The sequence below is a fragment of the Vanellus vanellus genome, assembly GCF_965231255.1.
Source record: "Vanellus vanellus genome assembly, chromosome: 11".
Taxonomy (NCBI): Eukaryota; Metazoa; Chordata; class Aves; order Charadriiformes; family Charadriidae; genus Vanellus; species Vanellus vanellus.
This window is the reverse complement of record NC_138916.1, coordinates 12,238,956-12,263,532: the sequence shown is the minus strand read 5'-3', so window position 1 is coordinate 12,263,532 and position 24,577 is coordinate 12,238,956. Positions and strand designations below refer to the sequence as shown.

Genomic DNA, 24,577 nt, shown 5'->3' with positions numbered 1-24,577 from the left:
GGTAACTGAAGAATTGCTCAGATTTATTCTGTTTTCTTAGGCCTTCTGCAAGCAAGGCAAATTCTCTGGCAAATGCGCTGATTGATAAGTAGAGAAAAAAAAACACCTACCCACAAACTGCCCACACTGTTTAGTACACACATTGCACCACTAGCTCTGAAAAAGAGCAGGTATTGCCCTAAAATGAAGCTGATACACCAACCTTTTCTAGAGCAGACATCAGGTGTAAAATATACAGTCCACTTAGCTTTTCTTGCATCCCCCATAGTTTTACTGTCCTGATGAAGAGTTACAAGAGACAGAGGACCTTTCTTGACCTTAAACATCAAAGTCACAGGTGCTGCAGTGTGTATATGCTGGCAGACCCTATACAGCATGGAATTTTTCTTAAACCAAAATGGTGCAGTTTGAACAGAAGTGGTTGTGGTCAATAGGGGCATAGCAATGAGGAGGCCAATGATATTTAAGATATGAAATGCGGTTTTAAATAAATCATTTAGCTTCCTTGTGGCTCTGTTTTCTGAATAACAGTGCGTTACTAATTGTAAAGCATTTTAAAGTATATCAACAAAATGGTTGACGTATGTGTTTATTACCATTGCAGCAGCAGCTGCTAGGCATTATTTGAGAGGGAAAATTAGAAGGCTACTACAAATACTCACTTAAAAAATAAACACTACTTTTCTTTTGAAATTTCTCCTCAGACTCAGCATTAGTCCTCTACTGTAACCTTATTTTTCTTGATCTGAAGCTGTCTGAGACCACAGGCAACTGGTTAAATTTAACTTGAATTTTAAACAGAATAATGTTAGTGTGTTTTCCAGCTGTTTGTTCCCTTTAGAAGAAAAGCACTGTGGGTGGATGCTGTATCAGGAAGAGAGTGAAGTAGGCTGTTCCACATCAAGAACCAATCTGTGGGAAACTCTGGTATAACTTCAACAGCATTTTATCATTTTCTGGCATCCAAGATTTTGGTAAATGATTTTGTAAAGTAACTGTTAAAATTAACGCACAACAATATTTCAGAAGTTAATGGTGAGTACAGAGTACTAGAGTGCATTTTAATTTTTATTGTTGCTTTACAAATATTATCACCAAAGACCTTACAGTCAAAAAAAGATAGCGATTGCAAAGTGAAACCTGATCCAGTACCTCTCTGATCACAAAACAAAGGCTAAGATGGCTCGCTCCCTGATGCAGCAAGATTAGAAAATTAAATCTGTGTATTGAGGAGTCAGCCTTTCACACAACCATACAACTGTGGGGGAGGGCTGGTACCTGGGAGGGATACTGTTACCTTCTCTTGTTTCTATGACCCTTATTGCAGCCTAAACAAGATCTTGTGGTTCTTTTATCCTTTCAGCACACCATTCACAGGGCTCCTCTGTGGATGCACATGGTCTGATGGATAAAAAAATCTCCTCTCTCAAGGAATCTTCAGAGAGCAAGATGGAAGAATTCCCATTCTTGAGCTTGGTTATATTGCTAGTCAGGCATCCTAATCAAGACTGAGGCTAGAAAATTAGACCCTTAGTGCTCACATCATGCTTACTTTACTCACTGTCAGAGCTAAAGTTTGTAATTTCCATGGTGGAAACAAGCAACTGCCTGAAGGACAGCTGTTACCTTGCAAAAAGGGTACATCTTCAAGCCACAGAGGTTATACCAAATTTAAAAGCAAGATCAGCAAAGCAGTTTGGCAAGGGTGTCTCCTAACAATTCGGTTCAAACTCAGAATTCTGATGGCAATGGTCTGAGATCAGTAGCTTTTTGTTTTCCACAGTCCTGGAACCGATTTCAAAAACAAATCACTAACAGATTCTTTTGTTTCTGTTCAATGTCCTTCTGCAATATGATCTCTTAAAGAGATAAATTAGAAGGCAGAACTTTGGCAGCTTTTATTAAACAAGTTTGACAAATACGTTTAAGCAAGTAGCAAATTCAGAGAGCTGTAAGACTGGTTCTAGGAAGCAAGCCTGCAGTGCATGCAGGCTAAAAATGATATTAGATGTGTATATGATGCAGGCATGAATGTATGCCTGAGAAATCAGGAGCTAGGTACAGCGATCAATAACCATCTAGACTCAGCCGATTTAGAAACACTTTGGCTACTACAGCAGTTGTAGGGTCCCAAGAGATCAGTATTCATTCAAATGGTGGGTCATGAAGGTGAGCCAGTTTTCACTACATATGGTTGAAATATGAAAATAAGATATTTCCAGGGTTGCAAGGTTATCTAACAGAGAACATGTAATTAACAAACTTGTGGTTTCAAGTTCTACATTTGAACGCAACATTTCAGAATTTGTCCTTTATTGGTTATGGAAATGACTCATGGAAACGACTCATGGAAACCAGGACAAAATGCATGTTCTGAATATTTGAAAAAAATAATATTCATTTAAAATACTTTTTTGCCAAATGTTCATGACCTTCAGAATTTGCTTGTGGTTGCATTTGTGCGAATGAAAACTACACATTTGATTATCTATGAAAAGCGAACTTGAAAGAGTCAAAAGCCATTTGAACATTACATATAGGTAGTATTTTAAATGTATTACAGTTCTAATATAACTGCCAAATTTAGATTAGGGTCTTATTCGTACTACATCCTTTAGCACTTTTGCAAAAATATATATTATTCTCAACCCCTAGAAAAGACTCATTAATTTTGGTTTTGTTCTCTATCTGGCCATAGAGAAGCCAATAGTGCTAAGATAACTGCTTCTACTAGTCTTCCTATTCCTTTAGCCTAAGTTTACAGACACTGTAAAATTGCTGTAGTACAAACATATAAAAACCAAGTCAACTAACTAAAAAGTTATCTGTTTCACAGCTCTTGATCAAATTAAATGGAGCTTATGTGTCTATACACAGAAAATATGTGCTGATATGGGTCTTTAGGCAGAGATTGAAAACAGTCCCTTAACTGCATACGTGTGTTTTACACTAATCTCTGTATTTGGACAAAAAGCATATCTTGTGTAATTTGTTTGGTTATAAAAATCCATAGATGTGTTCTCACTACTTGATTTGAATACTACTGTTTCAGTTGCCTGTAACGTTGTCACTACTAGAGAACAGTACAGCCATCGGGTGGCTTCTCTATACAAATCCAAAGTTGTGGACAGGCAATGGTGAGAGGAAGGTAAAAGCCTTGAAAAACTCTGATTTTTTTCCACTGGCAGGTAGTTACTGATCCCATCAAGAAGCAGATATAGCAGAGAGCAGTTGTGCAGAAACTGACCAATGTGGCAGTAGACTTCTCAGGTCTCTCTTGGAGTAGTGTGTCTCTAACCGTTAAGCAGTTGTCTATCAGCACAGCTTCAGAGCTGTAGCTTTGCTTCAGTTTTATATTTGAGATTGAATGTAGCTACTTTTTTCTTTTTTTTTTTTATTTATTTTGTTTTATTTTTTTGATGGAGAGACACTTTAATTGTGAAAGCTGAAACCTCTCACCAGAGTGGGAATGCAGACGAGGAGACTTCTAATACCCTTACCCAGGCATTTGAGAACAAAACAAGGTAACAAATTTGTCTTGTAAAGCTTATGCCTTCAGAAGCCTTCTAAAAAGAGGCTTCACTTTTCGATTATCCCTGCTGAAAGGAGAAGGTGTCTGTAATTGCTTCTTCACATTTTATATCTGCAAGTTGGAAGGGCCAGGTGCTTTTTCCAAACCAATTTTTCAGGATTAAAATAACAGTAGCTGCAAATTTATTCAGTAAACAAACCACCTCCTATTTCAAGCACTTCAAATAAAACCGTTAGTGTACCTGCTTAAGTCTAGCTCATTTCAAAGTACTTCTAACATACACAGGAATCAACAGCAACCTCTGCTATATTAATCACCTGATTTCTTGGAAGATATCCTGCTTTGGAATACATGTCCTTTTGGCATTCTCTGAGTGTACTGTATTTTCTTGTGTCTCTAAAGTGAGTAGTTCAGAGATGATGAAACACAGTTTTTCTTTCTATAGAGCAAAATCTTTATACTGCTTTCCACCGCTGTACAGCAGTTCCTGCAAGAACAATTCAGAATAACTTTAGGATTTTTCCCCTCCACGCTGGATGAGCCCAGCAGTTATGTTTGGAGGCCAAATGGCTACTAATACCTACTAAGACAGGATACAAATGAAGATATGTACAAATTAATGGGTTTGGTAGCATATCTGTAATTCATAAAAAGAGAACACCCTGTCCTGTTGTGCTGAGGGACATGTATCTAGTTTTTCCACCTATTTAGCTCCATTCTGTTCCCTGATGGCTTTATGGTATACGAGCCAGTTGGGGGTCTAGCTCTTGGCACCTGCTTACATCACTAGCTGTTGCCTCTGCAGCACAGAGAGACTGAAGAGATTAGCATGTAGTGTATTGAATGCCAATTTGAAATGATGTAACAGGCTTACTTGCTAAACTAGACAGGATTAGAATGTGACTTGGGTGCCCAAAGCTCAAGGACCAAAATTGCTTCTGATTTAACTTTACTGAAGTTAGAAGGGGCATAAAAGGTTATGCACTGGCTATATTCCTTTAATTAGGGTCCCCTTAAGGTTAATGCAGACATATCTTTGCTACATTACTTCATAATATTTATTTTGGATGCTTTCTAATTTGGAGTATAGTTGGTACCAGTTGCAAGGACAGTATCAGTGGGCTGAACATGTGGCAGCTACTTTCCTCAAGCCAGCCCTGGATTCTGACCACCAATTTACAACACATCTTTATTATTACATAAGATGCTGATATTTGTTATTATCCCAACAGTTAGAAAACAAGATGTCACATAAATAATTAATGGTTCCCCAAATCTCATAATTATAATCTACTAGTACTTCTCAGTGCACTCCCCTGTCTGCTGATGCAAGCATCTGCAGGTCAAATAGTTGTCAGAAAATGGCTAATTACATCCTTTCCCAAGAGGAAGAAAATCTTTAAATTTAATTAAAAGACCTTAACTCCAGTCCTGTACATTAGGGTCTTCTTTCCATTGGATTTTCTTCTGTGTGACTTGCAGTGATAGGCTTAACATTCATATTAGCAGTAGCTCTCATCTGTGGGTCTGCTTTTTGCCCAGCACTGGTTGAAGGATGATTTGATCAAATTAGTCTCTTCCGCCACCACATCTTGCTATTTCACTTCCACAAAAAAAAAAAGCTAATAAACAACCTGAACTTTAAAGTTCATTTCTGCAACTTGTGCCAGTGTGTCTCACACTCCAGGTAGCAGAAGTCTCACTCACAACGTTTGGTTTGACGTACTAATCAACATAGTGGCAAAGGTCCCAGAAAAATCATGAAAGAAGAGTAAAAGCGTTAAGCAAAATGCTCAGCTAGAGCTGATTGGGGTGTGTAGTGTAGGCTGGGCTAAATAGGTTACGAAACAAAAATAATCTTCCTACTCCTTCAGATGTTTTCCAAGGAAGGAAAAATTAAACCATCGTACTATTTCCATAAAGTTAGAATAAACAAGCCTATAAATCTATAAAGTTTTTGCTTTAGTGTAATCACGCATTAATTATTAAAAGGATGTTTAGCACTACTGATTCTTTGCTGATAAGACAGATTTATACAGAAAATCTGGATATTAGCAAAAAATAAGTATTTAAGATGGTTCTGTAATATCCACACTTACTGTAACACCCAGATTACGAAATCGAAAAGGGAATAATTTTCCTGCAGTTCACTGTAATGACTTCAAAGTGGTCATACTATTGTTATAGAACAGTTTCACCCAGTATTCTTAACTACCAAATTTCTCTTTCTTAGGGCTGTTAGAGATAGATTGCTGTAAGTTCTTTTACATTGTTCAAAATTGACAGCTAGCATTATATAATTGATAATAATAGTACAAATGCAATTTTGTCCTATCATCTGTTTTGCTCTTCAGGTGCATACCAAGCCAGATTAAAGGAGATACTTCAGAAGCAGAGATAATAGCATGTTTCCATTCAAACCTCTTTATGGACAAGAAAATCTTTATGATAACTCTGTTTTGTAAGAAATCTCCCAATTAAAAAAAATACTTGGTTTAAGAGAATGGATTTATTAAAAAATATAAAACAATGAAAGAAAACAAGCCTTCTTAAAAATGTTCGCAGGAAATACTGCTTTCTAACCAGATGCACTTAAAAGGAAACAGTGGAAATATAAAGTAAATCCTCTTCCTCACTAAGGATAGCAGAGCCAGCCAGGATGACACGTTTTGAAAAAAATTGTCTTACTTGCCATTATCTGAACCACTCATTACTTTTCTGGGCATGTGTGTAGAAAGACTCACGTCTGCATGGTGCTGAGTCACAAAAAGAGCTAAACACAGAGAGCTAAACACCTGTAACCCCAAGTGGTCCAAAGCAATTTGCTTTCAGGCAAGTTAGAAGGTCATCTTTCTTCTGCCTTCTGCTCTCCAAGATCAGTAAAAAGCTTTTTTGACACAAGAAAAGGGGACAAAGACTTCTGTCAAACAAGCACTGAAATACTGAGTCTACTGACATTCTTTCAGGTGACAGGTAGGAAGAATTCAACTATGTATGGTCCAACAGTGCACCTCATACTTCTACTTCTGAACTACTTTGTAGAGAAAGCTCAGGGATATGAAATTTTTATCATAGGGCCTTCACCTTAAAGGCAAAATGACATGGCATAGTGGAAAAGTTCACAAGCACAGTGGAAAGAATGCTGAAAGAATAAGAGCAACCACAGTGAAAAGACAGATTTTCTCTAGGTGGAGGCAATACAGCACGATTAATAATGGAAAGGAAGAAGGCGGCTCCCCACCTTCTATAACTCACGGGGTAGATGCTTAGATCACAGGCACTCCTGGTGTAACACTGAAATAACACTGGGGATAAAGTTAGACCATAAATCTTGATATCATAGCCTGTTATGATGATGATTAATTTATTCTAGATTGAAGACAAAGGGTTATAAAAACAAATTTATGGCCACTGTATTTATTATAATTAATTTTCCCCATGGTGAAAGCACAGTGATTTGGGAAAAAATGACCTTTTTAGAAGTGCCTTACTTAATGGCCCATTGTTGCATTATGGTGCCTGGCTGTATCCAGCATTTATGCAGTAAGAGAGAAGAGTTCTTGTGCTCAGAGAAGGGATGATTTCATCAGTCACAACAAATCTGGATGTTTCAACATCCCAGAGGGTTTTTTCTTTCTTTTAGATATCCATTTTGCCCACTTACAGCTAAGGTTGGACATTTCTGGTGTAAAAGCAAGAATTACATCCAAACCTGCTTACTTATTTTAAATAAATGAGTGAAATAATTGTTTCTTCAGCAAGTGTGTGGATGCACCAAACCAACCTGGCAGGAGAACAGCAATTCCTCTGCTAAGCCCCTGTGCTCTCAGGCCCCAAATAACCCCTGCATTCAAATACAGGGTGATTACTGCTGAGTCTTACTGGCATCAGTACTAGCTTTGCCCGTGACAAAAAAGTAAAGGGGGTATCTCATTGCTAGGGTGAGCAGAGGAAGATAAAGTTACAGAATTTTTTGCTTCTTTTAGTTTCCAATAACCTCGACTCCCTTTCTCCCTTCTCCTGCCCAATAGCAGACTCTTCTTCAAGGGATTTGTGCTTTCTAATGATGATGAGATAGACTAAAAAAAAAAAAAAAAAAAAATCTTAAAAATAATCTTCAGACTAGCAGCTTCTTTCTTATGACAGGTGGGACTGTGCTATAGCTAATAGCTCTGTTGAAGCTCTCTATATGAGATACTGATATATTGAGATAATATGTTGAGATATTTCTTATAACTATACTTAAATGGCTATAATTTTTTTTAACATTGATAAAATTATACTAAACGTGGATTGGCTTGTAGTATTTCCTCCCTACAATCTATAGCTTTTTTCTTCTAAAATGGTAATAATTTCTAGGATGTAAATGTAATTTTAATCCAGTAGCACAATCCTAGTGTTTGCAGACACTGTCAAAGAGGTAGCTCACTGTAATTACTTCCTCAATCATTCCCCATGAATGAAGCACTCCAGGCAATGCTAAAACTCTGCTTAATCACTGGAAATAATATAAATTTTAAAGCAAGACTGTATTAGACTGCCATCTTTATAACTAATATCCCAATAGTTTCATTTCCTACTAAATTTCAAATCGTGCTTATATAAAGAAACCCAAAAGTATCAGGGCTTTATATGAAGCAGAAAAGAAATGTTGCACTTTAGGAGTTTTATTAAAACTGCTTCTGAATGAAATTATGCCAGTCTCCTAGCTATACATTTTTGTAGTGGAGAGAACAGGGTTAACGGGTTACTTTAGAAGTGACAGTAAGCAACCAAAATGGCTAGGGAATGGGTGGAGCTGAAAAATGTCAAAAGCCAGCAAACATAAAACAATTTAGATTTTATGATCACTGGCTCAAAGTAACACCCAAACCTCAGACCCTTGCTCTTTCAACTGCAAGCATTCATCGAGTGCCTGACGTTAGACCACAACACAATCTAAATGCTGCTAACCAAGTCTGTGGAAATTATACTTCAAATAGTCAGACGCCAAACCGCAGATTTCTAGGCCTCTGAAGCGTTAGTTTGTTAGAAAGTAAGATCCTAGGTGTCCCAAGAAAATTGCTTGAGCCGATTAACACCACTTCCATGATAAATCTTTGGCCTCAGTAAACAATAAAGATTAATCTTCACTGCCTTTAGATAAATAATCAATAGCTAAAATCATCACAGTTTTTTGGTCTGAACTTCATCACTATTATATCGCAGTATTTCCAGCTTCTTTCCTTGCCTTGAACTTAATGTTAACATACGTTCAGGAAAGAAATAAACACCAAACAGAACTTAAAGAAATAAAAAAGATCAAATAGTTCCCAGCCAGTTTTCCTCTTATATCTATCCTATACTGTTTAATCAAACATATAAAACGTTATTGACTATGCTTAAAGGTTACTAAATACCAAATGTTAGTAAAAAGTTCTAAAAAATAAAGGAAAAATCCACACTGCAGGTGGAAATCTTATTCTAATCTAGGTAAGAAAGAAATATTTGCTCTGCAAACAGATTTGTGAGTCAGGAACCAGACTGCAAGACAGTTCTATTCTGCACCTAGTTTGATGCCAATTAATTTCCAGCTCCATTTTGCTGTTAATTAGGGCTGTTCAGAGTCCAAGTTTTCCAAGATGCAGATTGCCAGTAACCACGTGATCATACAAATGAGGCTCTGCTATTAATGCTGCTAGTTAGGTTGGAATAAAAACAACCGTTTGTAAATTTACATTTTTAAGAAAACCTTAGAAACAATTGGAAGCAGATAAGTGAAATCAACTGGCCTGTGAATGGCAGGACAGTGCCAGTTTTCCTACCTGTAGTAGCTGAGAATCTGGTTTTATTAAAGACAAGGTTATGAGAAACCAAGTCGATGACATAAACAATTAATTCATCTCTTTCCAATGTAGGTCTTCGGCTTTCTATGAAGTGGAAATCAGAATCTAAAGTTTCATGTTTCTTATCAGCCTACTTTGTGAAGAAAGAAACCAAAGAAAATAGGGAATTGCAATTCTAAATAATAACAAAAATCTTTATATTCGCAGACAGAAACAATCAACTATGTACTATCCTCAAAAGTACTGCATTAGAGCAGTAAAATAAGCTTTTTTTTCAGTCAGACCCCAATGGGTTTACTTATAGATCTTTGCAATAGGAGATAGCCCCGGTTATACTGTGGTATCTAATAGTGAGCACTGGCTGTTAACAATGAATGACTTTTCTCTGAGCACAAATCAAAGTTTGATTGCTGTACTGTGAAAGTGAAGTGCAAAGTTCTGTGTCTTTTGGAAACATACATCATTTGAAGTTTATGAGAACCAAGTATCTGAATTTTTTTCCCTGTCTTTCCTGAATAAAATGCCTTATGATTAGATATAAGCTAATTGTTACCAACTATCCTCTCTTCACTTATCTGATCTCAGGACGAGTCTTTGCCATTGGGCTTCTTTATGTTTTCATGCCATTTGAACTCAAACAGTGACAGGTGAATGCTAACCATATGGACTGCAGAGAGGGCTATGCTGAATATTCAAAGTATTTATTTTTTTTACCTCATCCACTCTGTATTTACTTGTTAGTCAAGTTGACACTGCTTTTAAAGTCAATATGCTAAAAGAGCAATTTCAGGTACCGTTCCTATCACATTATCCCCTGACATTTTAAAATTATTTTTCTTTTCACTATTGACATATTAAAAAACTAACTGAATAAATTCCAAGGAGGGACACTTGTTCAAACAAATGGGAGAGAATTCAAATGTTAGACATTACGGAACATCCCTGAGGATGGTCAAAAGCATGAAATAAGTTGCAAAATCTGACAAATATTTTTCCATTGGATAATGCTCAGTTGAGATATCTTCCACGATGATGTCTGTTACAAACATAATGTGGAAGTCAACATGTCCTTTTTTTCCATTTAAAGTAATCAGGTCTTCAAAATGTTTTTACTGTTTGAACTCTAGTCAATGGGATTCAGGGGAAGATCTCTTTTCTACTCTAAGGTAATAGCTTCATTTTTCTAGTTAGAAAGTGAAAAGAAAAACTACTGTGAACAGAACTGTCAGAAATCACCATAGTTATTATCATCATAAGAAAAAAAAAAAGAGAGAGGGACAAAAGGAGGTAACCGGCACTTAAAAATGTGTAAAACCCCTTTCTCCTTCCAAAGAAACAGAGTTCTAAATACTCATTTTCCAAGGGCAGTATAAAATCTTTATGAATACGGGGGTCAAAGGCAAGACACTGAATGAGGATTTTAAAATTCTACTCAGCGAAGCTGTTGGATGATACCATCACAAAGCAAACTGGTTCAAAAGGAGATCAAATATCAGCCTTGTTTTTATGGACTCTTAAACTTCATATAAGATGGGAAGAACCGACTGAGTTTCAACACAAGGGTTTCTTGTGCATTTCCCCGTACCGAGCCTTTCGTAAGCCTGCGGGACTGATTCTCTCTTTACACCCTCTCTGATCCATTCATCTACTTTTGCTTCACATCTGTCTTAAATGAAGAATGCATTTAGTACAAAGACTTTTATAAATAGCAGCACTTAAATCCAAGATGAGCACAATTCACGCTGCTGTACTCAATGGGAGTATGTCTCTAAGGCTTTGTTACCTGTGTGTAAAAGTGTGTTTAGGCCGAAATCTGGCATGCATGGATTTCATGAAAACGGGAATCTGTGGTTCTTTAAGAGCACAATTAGATGAAACAAGTAGTGGGTTTATGCTTAGCCAGGCAGACTGCAATCTCAGAAACACCAACTTTTCAAGTTACCATTTTTTTGCTGAGTGGTAACTGCCTAGCAGGCACAACATCCATTCATAGAAACTGAGTTCATATTCATGTAGAAGGCAACACCCCCAGGCATACTATTAATGAATAGAAGACCAGGGAGTTCTAAACTTGGACTAAGTAGCACTTCCATACTTGAAACAGTAGAATTACTGAAATGAAAAGTTTCCAGAAGTAAATTGTTCAGTTTTCATATCTGGATATGATTTGCTAAAATGAGACCATAAGGTAAACTTAAAGGGTCACGGTTGCTCAAAATTACTGCTGCCTAAAACTCTAGTATGCCTGCCAGATATCTGGGGATAACGGTATGCACTTACTGAATTGAAGACCACAACGGTCTAGGGGATAGGAAGAAAACAAGCATTCAAAAGATATCCCCAAGTGTTTCTGAAAAGTTACTTGCTCTTTCGTGCTGCTTGAATAGTGCAAAGGGATTTAATAGATCACAGCAACTAGTCCACTACCTGTCTGTAAGAGATTTTACCCTATTAATTAGAACAGTTCTTCAGTAACCTTCCTGTATCAACACGTAAACACATGACCTTAATTTCCACCACAAGGTATGTTATTCTTTCCATATTCTTTTATGCTTTTATTCCTTTATGTCCCAAAAGAGGTAATAGGCTAACAAGCTCAGTAGATGGATCTAAGAGATGTTAATCTTCCTGCTAACTCTCACAAAAGCGAAGAAATTGCACATTAACGTTAAAAACCTGAGCTATAAACACAGACTTACTTAGGCATGTAAGGAGATTGTATTTTACCATAGAAGTGAATGCACCATCCTCACATTTTTTTTTTATTACATAGATAATACTGAAGACAAAGATCTGTAATACATTCTTTTAAATTATTTTTCTATTTCCAAGATTCCTCCAAAACCTCCCCTTTTCCTACGTGCCATTGTGTATGACACCAGAATAACCGGGGACCAACAACAATTACAATCTCTTCATTCTGCCCCTCTAGCATGCTTGGAGTCCAGTCCTGCATTTTTTTTTTTATACCAAAGTTAGAGTTAAATCTCCCAAAGAGTCCCACTGAAGTCAATACAACAATTTAGGACTGTAAGTACTACTCAGCTTTCTGCTGTTGTATCTACCAAAGATAGGATTGGATCTTTAAGCTTTAATTTAATGATTTAATTTCTATTCAGGGAAGTGTTTAAGAATGTATCTCCTTTGGTGAATTACTACATGGTCTTCACAGTGTGGAACTGCTGACAGTAACAGCATTCTTCTCTCTTGAGATCCGAAATGTTTCTCTCTGTAGCTGCTTGCTTTATATTGCAGACACCCACCATGTACATCCCTAGGAGCTTTCTACTTCATTCCTTGCAAGAAAGACACTCTATAAGCTTAGTAAAAAATTCAAGTAAATATTATTCAACCAAGACTAGAATATGTGTCTCCTGGTTTTCTTTCCGCTCTTAACCACAAACTGCCATAAAATTTCTCTATTATGTTCACCAGTACTCTTATTATACCTCTGCTTCTAACTCTTCTGTTGATGGTTCAATAGTCTGACTGTCCAGAAATCATTCATGACGGACATCATGCAGTGTTGATATTAGTACCTAAATAAAGAATACCTCCTTCTCCAATGTCCATCAGTTTGCATTTAATGCACTGTGGAACTCTATTGTCCTTTCCCAGAATGAAAAATGGAGTGTACGTGGAGTCTCCCAAATCTGTTTCTTATGGTCTGTCACCACTACAGGTGCTGAACACCAGTGTTGAGTGGGGACTGGTATACTTACTCTGAGCCTCTTAGGAATCCTCCTATTTGCCCACTTGGGCAACAGTACCAGCATGTGAGTGTTCCTCCACCACCCCACTAGCATGGAGTGCTGATCCTGCAGCAGATCAGACACATGACTGACCACAGGCTTAAGTATCTGAACCACATGCTCCCAGGAACATGAACGTTCTGTCTCATCTAACCTACCCAAAACCCAAGTCCACACAGACAAAAAAAGCACACCTGCAAACACAAAGCCTAACAGCTACTATGTGTGTAACTACCCTGCTTTACACAAAACCTGCTGCTGTGCCAGGACTCTGACCTGGTTGCTCTTGTTGAATCAGATGAGTAAGGATCAGAAGCTGCCTGCTGAGCTCTGACACAAGGCTACTCTCCTCTTGGCATCCTCCATTTCTAAGAGTTAATAAAAGAAACCCACTTATTATTTGGCAGTAATTAGTCCTTAAAAGTGCTTTGCAAATACAGCTAATTGATTAAGTAGCCTGTACAATAGCATCAAAACAGTAGTTTTAATTAAGATCCTTAAAACCTGCAGTTCATGCAGAGTAAAAGCAACCTTTTTCATCAGCCAGGTGTACAAAAGAGGGAGAGGAAGGAAGAAAAAAAGGTACAGATTCATTTCTCTGTGAGCCTTCTATGCTAATTCTGTAGCTTTTTCCATCATCCTGTGCAAGGCTTTTATTTCATACTAAAAAATGTGTTTTTTTTTTTCCTAAAATAATTACTTATATTGAAAAAAAAAAAAAAAAAGACATTCTCAATCTTGGTTGAAATTCTTAACCTTGCAACTCCCCTACCTTTATTTCACAGAAATTCCATGTCTCTAAAAGCTATGCCTGCAGGTGACACCCACCCTACGCAGGGATCTGGAATCACCAATCATCTGTAGAAAGATCCCACATCTGCAGATAATTTAAGTCATCCTGGTTTTCAGCTCAGGTCATCCCTTTCTCTGTGTGCATCTAATCAAAAAGAACAGTCATTCCTGTCTTAAACTCTCAGATACCTGTGTTTGTGATTGCTAATGTAACCAATGCTGATATTTCACACCAAAAGGTGGTGTGGATTTTACTGTGATCTCGTTATGTAAGCCTGTTACATGTTGAAAGTCTGGGCATGAAAGGAAGTTTGTTAATTGTGCATCAGTATGACTTTGTCACAAAGTGCAGCAGTGAACCCCTAACTCATGCTCAGCAGGTTACAGCTTAATCAACAACAGGGCTTAGACAGTCTGGTCTCAGCATCCCAGCACTGTCGGGGAGGGGAGAGAGACTGGGTTGTATTTTTCAGTTTGGAGGATACCTCGCATCAGAAGACATACAAGCAGTCTACACACCAAAGGAGATCATTTTGACTCTGCAGTCCAAAAAGCAGTATGAAATTTGGTATTCAGATGTGTATTTCTTTATGTGTTGTATAGGCAAAGTACATAGGTTGCTGATAACACAAACCAGTCTCTTCTCGTCCAAAACCAGAAGCGATAGCAAAGGATAAACAGCACGAGAGTGTCTTCAGGCTGAACTTGTACTTCCCTGATCCATGGCTAGTTGTGTATTTGCCTGTCCACCTGGTGTAAATTAGAGCAACTTTGAGGCTTTACTATCAGCTGCGAAACTTCTCCTCTCTGTACTTGTAGATAGCCATACTTGGTACTGGTTATTCAAACAAGATGCATTGGAAGTGGCCTGAACAGATAAAGTGCAACCCATGAGATCTAACGGATCTCAGCAGCTGTTTGTTTGCTCATTAAAACTTGCCTTGGCTACTGAGACTGTCCCACAACATGCAAATTAAAATGGAGATGGGCACAAGAGCTGTCACTTAGTGATAAACATTTGAACATCGGCACCACTGAGGTTTTTTTAAATTACACTGCAGAGAGAAGGCATCTAACAAATAAATATAATTTTCTATTTTCACTGTTTCACTATTTTTACTGTATTTGGAAGAACACTGAAGTAATTAATTCAGCGCAATTCCTTTTGAAGGCAAGTGTCCTTTTCACTTTTCCTTATGGGCAAAAAGCAAAATAGTAACCTACGGTATATGCTTCTCTAGAATGAAGTCCTGCACGTATTCCTCTTGAGATTTACAGTGTATACATGAAGAGTTAGAAATGGTAATAGAGAAAATGTGCCTATATTTTCCTATACAGATTTAAATCTTTCCTTTAGAGACATTTAAATCCTAGTAAATTGCCCCTTGCATATGAAGCTTTCTTTTTAAATCTTAAGCAAATTCCACTGCTTCTCTATTGCATAATGAAACAGCCAATCATGCTGAGGAGGTGATGTTAAGCTTGCCTGAGCTTGCAGCAATGGTTGAGAACATTTCATACTTGAGAAATACCATAAAATCCTTCATCACAAAAATTCAATTTTTTATAATCCCCAGGAGTCTCTAGGCTGTATCTAACATTAAACCTCCAAAACAAGAAACCAAGCCTAGACATGTTCACCTCCCATTTTAGCCTCCACCCTCATTTAGCTCTTTAAAACAAATATATTCCTTCGTTTTTTTTCTTCATTGCTTTGTTTGAAATCTATCCCAGTGGGAAATATATACATCACACAATATATGAATTTTATCCCTTTCTCTTCTCCAAATGGGTATCTAGGCCCAGTTTTGCCTAGGAAATAATTAATAGAGGATCAAGCTTTGTCTTCTAGGTTGTCTAAAAAAGAACCTTTTCAAAAGACAGCTTTCTGTTTTTTTAATAGAATAAATTAGGTAAGAATAGGTTATGCTATGTGTAATATTCACTGCAAACAGATATCACTGAAATTCCTAAGGTGTGATTTCAGATGTATTTACTTTAATTGGTTTACAATAGGTTTTCCTATCACACAGCACTCCATTCTGACAAGCAGTGCATACAATTGTTGTTGCAATTTTGCTGCTATGAGACCCCATGCTCAACTCCTAGGACCATGAGGTATTTAAAAGATGTGTAGATGTGGCACTTAGGGACATAGTTTCGTGGTTGACTTTGCAGTTTTACGTTTATGGTTGGACTTGATGATCTTAAAGGTCTTTTCCAACCTAACTGATTCTATGATTCTATGTTTGTCTTGGTCTACGTCATCATAGAGCACATGAAGTGAAGTAATGCATATGAAGAATAGCATCGACTCCGAAGACTTGAACACAGTTAAATATTTGAGACCTGCACTTAGATAAATAAGGTAAATTTTGAAAGAAGTTCATTTAACATTACATCCGCAGCTGCCATTCTTTGACATTCCAGTTAGCTGCAGTCTATGTAGTTCTCAGTTGTGAAGGATTAGAGGAAATAAATCAGTATTTACCCACTGGTAGTGTTCACCTGCCAAATGAGGCTGCCCATTGGCAGTGGAAATAAACACTTCCAGTGGGGCAGAGCTCATTCAGTGAATGAGCTTGTTTCTGAGAAGGACTGTACATGAGACATCCTGAGCCTACTGCTTCTGCCTTTGTTTGAGGGAGGGAAAATCACCTTCATTAGCTAAAAAGATTTTTAAACATTACGATTTTATTACAGCTCCTTTTTGGACTCTACCTTTCTTCTCTTTGTACCATATCTTCCTACATAATGTTCCTTTGTCCTTCTGTTTTTTTCATACAATTTATATATCAGTAGCAGTTGTTGTGAGACTTTTCCAGATAAGAAACTGGCCAGATGATTTTCACCCACGAAGGAACAGACCTTTATCTTAATTAATTCAGAATAACGGTCAGTGATATTGTAAACACACATAAATTGTTCCTGTGTCCATAGAGACTAAAATTATTTTATAAACCAAAACTGAATACAGTACTGTTTATAGCCATAGTTAAATTATAATTATTGATACTTTTGTTTTATCTCTCGGCAAAGAGAATGTGCTTAACAGCAGTTCAATGCCATTTCTTAGACATTTCTCAAAGGAGTTCAGAAATTTACTATTTGTTGGCTTTGTAGTCTTCTAGAGAGGTCATCTTGTTAAAGAACGAACTCTTCCTGAAAAAAAGGAAGATGCTTTTGCATCCTTAATACCTTCAACTCTGAGGTAACATGAGCCAACAGTCCCTTGTCCAATCCCTCTCCCATGCCCAAGTGTACTCTGAGGTCAACTGGCTGAATGACCAGGCCAGGCTTGTGATCAGTTGATCAAAGTCCAGCTGGAAGCAAGACCCCCAGGTGTCAATACTGTCTAACATCTTCATTAATGACTTGGAGGATGGACCAGAGTGCACCCTCAGCTTGTTTGCAACAATATCCTGGCTGGATTTGGTAGAGCACTGCCAGAAGGTCAACAGAAGTGATCCTTTCTCTACTTGGCACTGGTGATGCCTCATCTGGAGTACTGCATCCAGTTCTGGGCTCTCCAGTATGATTTTCCACAATATTTCCTCTCAGTCATAACAGTCATAAGGTCACATTTATTAGTTGATTTTAGGGGACTTTAATTTCCCTCCAAAACCCTTAAACAATCATAGCAATTAATAGGTCTATAGCAAATCCTCAAGAAAAGCCCTGTGTACGAAACACGGCTGAACCCTAGTTCTTCTCTGACATTTCCATCAGATAGATCAAAATTAACTTATCATTTCTGTGGTTCTCCTGCTGTTAAGCTTCTATCTTTTCCTGTCTCGCTTTGCGTTTCTTATTTTTTTTCTATTTAATCTCCTCTGCTCTTCCCAAATTGCCAGCCAAAGTCTAGTTCTGGTAAAACACCTCCTTCCTCACCTGTGTTGCAGAACTTGCCTACAACTGAGGTCTTCCTTGCACGTAAACCGGGCCTTTGCCATCACACAGCCACATGAATGAGGAAGAAGGGCACCAGGGATGACTCAGAAGCACAACTGTACATGTTCTTGCCTGGTGCATTTACATTTTGTCAGCCATTGTTCACCTGCGTGCATGTATGTGTCACTCAGCCATGACAGAAGAGCAGCACCAGCAAAAAGAAGACTGGCAAGAGGTACCATCAACCAGCTGCTAAGCATGAATCTTGAATATCAAATTTCAGTCGTAGATAGGCCACGAATAAATGATGTGCAGTAGTCAATTTTTCACTTGGGACTCACCCAGCGTTTTCAAATACTTAACATACGTATGGTGCCGAGGATGGGATTGTATATTTTATGTTCACAGGATCCTTCTCATCTCCTTGACACTTCTTTTCTGAAGAAAGATGAATACCATGTCTGGAAAAGGAGAAGAGATGAAATAAGCTGTCTGAAAGGGGCATATCCTAGCAACTCGCCTTCGTGTTGCTGGTCTACCTGGCTGAATACAATAGCTCACTACAGTTCTCATCACTGCTGACGTCATGTTTAAGCAAAGGTGACTTGGTATCTCTGGGGTTTAGTAATTGGATTTGGAGCCTTTAACCTCCTGGTCACAGGGTCAGATCCAACTCCAGTTCATAGAGTCTGAAAATCGTTAGTACCACAGATCTGTCCCGTGGTATATATGAAACGAATGTGTAGCTTCAGCCCAGTTGCTAGTGGGAATGAGTCCGTTGTCGACCCTTTCAGCAGAAAAGCAGGGGATTAAATGAGTAAGGAACACAAGTTAGCTTTTGACCCAAAAGGGTGGTAGCTCTGGTCAGAGTTGAGACAATTTATCTGGTGAGTTTTACTGCTGCTTGTTCTGCACTACTCTTTATGAGTATAAGATTTCAAGTTTGAGGTCTACATATTCCAGGAGCTTTAGGGCTTCTACATTTATTTTGGATAAAAGAAAAAAAGAATGAAATCCGCGTCTGATTTTCCTTTAAAAATTTGTTCAGCTCAGCTGCGCTTGATTCCAGCTTTTCAGAAATCTCAGCAGGCCAGAAGTAGCCAGCAGCACTGTAGACTGGATCTTGTTAGGATGCCTATATCTAGAGGTGGTTGTGCCTTGCATGAAATTGGACTACTAAAAATATCACCAAAGCAGAATCCATAGCCTCTTATGAGATCTTTGGCTTATAGTAAGCAGAACATAAATTAAAAAAAAAAAAAAAAAAAAAAAAAGTGACTCTATAAACATTTATCTAACAGTTACAAATTCTTACACTCAAGTAGTATGTAACACTCTCATACTCAATAAGTTTTCAACCTGTGCTAGATTCTCCAGCTATGACTGTGGCACATACAGACACCACTTGCGAACAGGGAAGGGAAGCGTGGGTAGCTGATGAACCTGGTCCTCTCTTGTCAGTGATAATAGCTTTAACCATGAAGTGTTTACAATAAACACTAAACCCACATAACTCGCTTTTTTTTTAGCAGATTGTAAAGCCAGTCCTGGTTCCCAAAAAGTCAGGGCTGTGTAAGCTTTTCAAAACACATGCTAAAGTCAGATCTTTAGTCCTCAGCACTTAAACAAAAACAAAAAACTCCCATGGATTAAATTCTTAAATTTCACCATACTTTTGTGGACATTTTTGCCTTTTGAAAACCAAAGTTCAAAGAACATGGAGTAAAAGACTGAGGAAATAAAACGAAACAAAACTCACAGAGATGCAGAGGCAAGGTTTCAAAAGACTTACAAAGCACTAAGAATTATTTACCTCTTGCTTTACAAATCATTCACTGAATCCCAAACGGAGACAAAACATTCACAGAATCCCAAGTGCAGTTCATATGCATTTTAATACTTGTTTGGTGTGATTTTTTTTATAATCAGTTTTGAGTTTATTTGTATTGGGTTTGTTTCTCATAAAGCATCTGTTCTTCTGTTTCTTTTTACATGACTGGCACTCTCCTAGTGTAAATGACTGGACTGACATTTATTGGATTGGGCTTCACACAGAGCACCTGTGAGCAATATGTGGTGTGTGTGTCTTTCCTATACAGCCCTAGTAATTTTAATTGTTTTTGGCATGTTCTTCCTGCCATATACTGTAACTTGACCTTTGCAAATATCCATTTCATTTTGATACTTATGAAATGAAGTAGATTAATATTCCAGGAGAATGAAGTTCTCTGTTTAGTCACAGAAAAAGATACAGAAAAGGCAGTGGCAGCACTCTTTTTTTTTTTTTTTTTTCCAACCAGAGTTTCCTAGAAACCTTGGGAAAGTAGGTGGTATAACGATAAAGTAATGTAAATGCCTTTAGAGCACAAACCCCAGAGGGATAGAAAGCGGCCCCAAAGAAAAAATATAGGAATATTTTTTAAAAATAATCTCCATCTCAGTTTTTAGGAAATACAAGTTCTGGTGATATCTACTTTTTTTTTCTACTCAAGCTTATGGCATTTTTGTAGATGCTACTATAGAATACTTAGCACTTCTATTATACAGTAAAGTAAACTTTTTTTAAAAAGAGTACAGTAATTTTAGCAAAGCCTTGTGAACTGGGCTAATTAGTTTTTCTTATTTTTTCTGAGATAAAATGGAGGTACTGAGTTTTCCCCAAGACTCAGAATGGGCTAGGAATAGACAAGGGATTTGAAGCTAACAGTTCTTGAGTTCCGTTCTCATGGAAAACAATTATACAACACCGCCTTATAAATGGTGAAAGGTATGCAACAGCACTACTTCAGAATTAGTGGAGAGGAAGAATTTCCTTAAGGAATTATGTACACCATACCAGGTATATTAACCCTATTAACTCTTAAAACTTTCAGGTTGTTCTATATAGTGTGTCACTCCAACAATGAGAATAGGGAAATACTTCAATACCAGAGAGAAGGGTGTTGTCAGCCAAGAACACTTCAGTTACTGGCTGTAAAGATTTTACATACCTATGACTTCAAATTATCTAAACTGGACAGATTTTTGTTTGCATGAATATAACAAGAGTTTTAGGTTTTTACAGTATTTCCAATTCTTATTTTCTATAAGGGGTTCGAGTGCACCCCCAGTAATTTGTAGACAACACCACGTTGGGTGGGAGTGTTGATCTTGATGGTAAGAAGGCTCTACAGAGGTATCTGGACAGGCTGGATTGATGGGCTGAGGCCAGTGGTATGAGTTTCAACAAGGACAAGTGCCGGGTCCTGCACTTGTAACTCCTTGCAGCCTTACGGGCTTGGGGAAGAGTGGCTGGAAAGCTGCCCAGTGGAAAAGGACCTGGGGGTGTTGGTCAACAGCCAGCTGAATATGAGCCAGCAGTGTGCCCAGGTGGCCAAGAAGGCCAACAGCATCCTGGCCTGTATCAGGAATAGTGTGGCCAGCAGGACTAGCGCAGGGATTGTCCCCCTGTACTCAGCACTAATGAGGCCTCACCACGAACACTGTGTTCAGTTTTGGGTCCCTCACTACAAGAAAGACATTGAGATGCTGGAGTGTGTCCAAAGAAGAGCAGCAATGAAGATGTTGAAGGGTCTAGAGCACAAGTCTTATGAGGAGCGGCTGAGGGAACTCGAGTTGTTTAGGTTGGAGAAAAGGAGGCTCAAGCGAGACCTTATCACTCTCTACAACTACCTGAAAGGAGGTTGTAGTGAAGTGGGAGTTGGTCTCTTCTCCCAAGTAACAAGTGATAGGACAAGAGGAAAGAACCTCAAGTTGCCCCAGGGAAGGCTTAGATTGGCTATGAGGAAGAAATTCTTCACCAAAAGGGTTGTCAAGCATTGGAACAGGCTGCCCAGGGAAGTGGTTGGGTCACCATCCCAGGAGGTATTTAAAAGATGTGTAGGTGTGGTGCTTAGGAACATAGTTTAGTGGTGGACTTGGCAGCACTAGGTTAATGGTTGGACTTGATGATCTTAAAGGTCTTTTCTAACCTAAAAGATTCTATGATTTTATTCTACAAATGGAAATTGAGCTCTGGACTCCTTTTTAATTAGGGGGAGAATACTGGAAGACACTATTCAAAGCTGTACACATCTGCTCAACTAGTAGTTCGACCAATAATGTATTATTTATTAAACATCATCACTAGTTGGTACAGCACTAAAATAGGTCCAGATTTTGTAACAACAACCTGATGACATAGTACTTAATAACAGACAGTGCTAATGAGGTTTGGCAGGGATCACTTTCCTCCGAGATTTGAAGGTTACCAGCCACAGGCCTGTGTTAAGGATTTCACCACTTAGACTTCCCAAAAGGAAACAATATAAAGGAAAATGGGATCAGACTGCAAAGTGCTTACGGTAAATGAAAGAGCTATGAGAAATCACATGGCATCATTCTTCAAAAGGCTAGGGTTATTTTATATACACAATAAGGCCACTTTATAATGCCACAGCATCTAGAGGTGCCTTAGACTAAATGAGAATCTGACCCACGATGCTTAGCTCATGAAAATTCAAAGGCAGTTACTTGTTAGTACTCACTTAGCAAGACTTCTGGGTATGAATGCAATGGGTGTTAGATAGCTGAGTAGCCCATAACAGCTAATAGCCCATCAGCGCAAAATAATCATCAGCTGGAAAGAAATATGGTGAGCTGGATCTTTACCTGGTGTAAATGGATGTAACCGAGGACAGTGGGAAGCAGCTGAGTCACACTGGCTAATAAGCTTATAGCATATGATCCAAACAAAGAAAATCTTTTGTAGTTTGCAGTAATTATTACATCTATATGTTTGTCCCTATTTTAAAACTATAAAATAAATTGAAAAATACTAACAACAGTTTTAAAACAGTAACCGAATTAGGCCCAGAACTATGACCTTTTCTTCCTACACAGCTATATTCAGTAAAACGGGATCTATTGGTTTCATTTCCCCAGCACAGCATTCAGACAACCCTTCAAGCAGAATTATTGCTTCTATTAAAATGTGTACCATCTTCTAACTCTTCCCATTTTCTCAGCTTAATATGAAACAATTGAGAGTTATATCAGTACATTAGAAAAGAATTATTGTTATCAGCATCCTCAGAAGCCCTGATTAATGAAACTCTCTATTTCCTCTAACTAAAGATGCCACAGGAGGTACTAGTCCTTCTTGAACAATTATGTAATTTAAGTTTTGTAGAGTGCACATTTTTTTGTGAAAATGGTCAATAACTCCTGGCTGAGTAAAAGCATTTCTTTCAATTAATACAAGTTTCTAAGTAAACTTACACATACAACAAAAAAATACAACAGACTTGGATTCTAAGGCCACCTGCTTACAACAGTATATTGTAAAAAAATCCCATTTACTGCACCTACTCCACTGACATATTCTCTTAAACCTACACTAGCGAACGCTGTGGGACACATTTCCCCCTTCACTAAAGACACAGGGGTATCATTTATCCATATGTACCCACAGAGATGCAGTTCCTGCACCACGGCAACAGGCTCATAAAATTGGGAAGATGAGGAATTCAGGGCCAAAATAACATGGACAACAAAGCAGGTCTCCAGAGATGCTGCCTAGGCATGGCTCCTTAAGTAGCCACATAGAAGCTTCTCATCAGGAAAGCACAATGTGAGAGACCATTGATGCAGGATTCCCCTCAGTCCTTGCATCCCAGAAGTCCTGTTCACATAATGCTGGGCTTGTAAGGGAGCCTTATTCCACAAGACAGCTTTCATAGGCTGAAAGGAAACCTTGGAGCCTTCTAATAATGGCCAAAGAAGTTTAAAGCCTAGTGAAGTGCACCCACAGTCCTAGCTACATCAAGGAAAAAAATGTGGCACTGGTGTCACTCATTTTCAGTTTTGAAAACTGGCCTCAAACTGAGAAAATTCTTTAGTTTTTGCACTGAGCCCCTGTGAATCATGTATACTAGTGATATATCATCTATGTAGATATGTGCACAGATAGGACAAGTATACTCATATGTGTTGGAATGGCAGTGTTAAAAAGAAAATAAATAACCCTGCCCAACTGAACTTTCATTGTATTTAGCAGGGGGCATTTTCCTCTGATATGTGTGTGAGAGGTTGGATGGAAAGTCAGTGTTATTAGATTTTATACTTTTCCAGAGACTCTGTCATCAAGGCCTAATCTTTTTGTTTCTCTTCTACTCTCTTCAGGGGAAAAAAAATGGATATTTAAAGTTTGGTTGGTTGAATTTGTGTGCTGGGGGACTTGGTTATTTGGTATAAATGTGATCCACCCCCACCCCTCCCCTCACAACTCTCTTTTCTGTTCTGTACTTTTTCCAATTAGGGACCCCAGTGACTGAAGCAAGCGCCAAATTACCAGCCTGAGGCTAAACTATAACAGGGGCAAAATTCCAATTTAAAAAATCTGATTGAAGAATGTAGGGGTTTCTCTACATACCAGTGTGTGTGTGGAACAGGAAGGTTTTCTTCTTTCCTCGCTTGGACTTATGAGCAAACAGAGAATCCACTGAAAATCCTGAAATGAGATCATATAAACTGTTAAGAAAACTCACAAAAGAAGAACCTGTGAGTCTGTATAACTGCAGCAGTACCTCTGAGTCAAATTCCCCATGGCAAGACAGAAAAGGTATCATTTCCAGAGAGTCCCCTCTATGTGTATGCAGTGGCAATGTGCCTGCTTCTACCGTGAGTGCACACAATGTCTGTATGCAAGGACTGAGGGGATGCTGCCCCTGAGGTCCTTCAACATTGTGCTCCTTTCACACTAGAGGCCTTTACTTAGGCTTTTTCAGGAGCCTCCTGTAATTACA

General features: G+C 38.2%; 1 long non-coding RNA gene across 2 annotated transcripts in view; it reads right to left on the bottom strand.

Moving 5' to 3' along the window:
* LOC309676232 overlaps positions 1 to 24,256 on the bottom strand; it is a 44,770-nt gene extending 20,514 nt beyond the window's left edge. The window contains exon 1 of one of the 2 annotated variants that reach the window (XR_014269577.1): positions 24,205 to 24,256. This is a non-coding gene — a long non-coding RNA (uncharacterized lncRNA). Of the gene's footprint in view, positions 1 to 3,849; positions 3,886 to 24,204 lie in introns of those variants that run through there. The other variant, XR_014269578.1, reaches the window with a different exon arrangement.
* Positions 24,257 to 24,577: the final 321 nt, after the last annotated feature.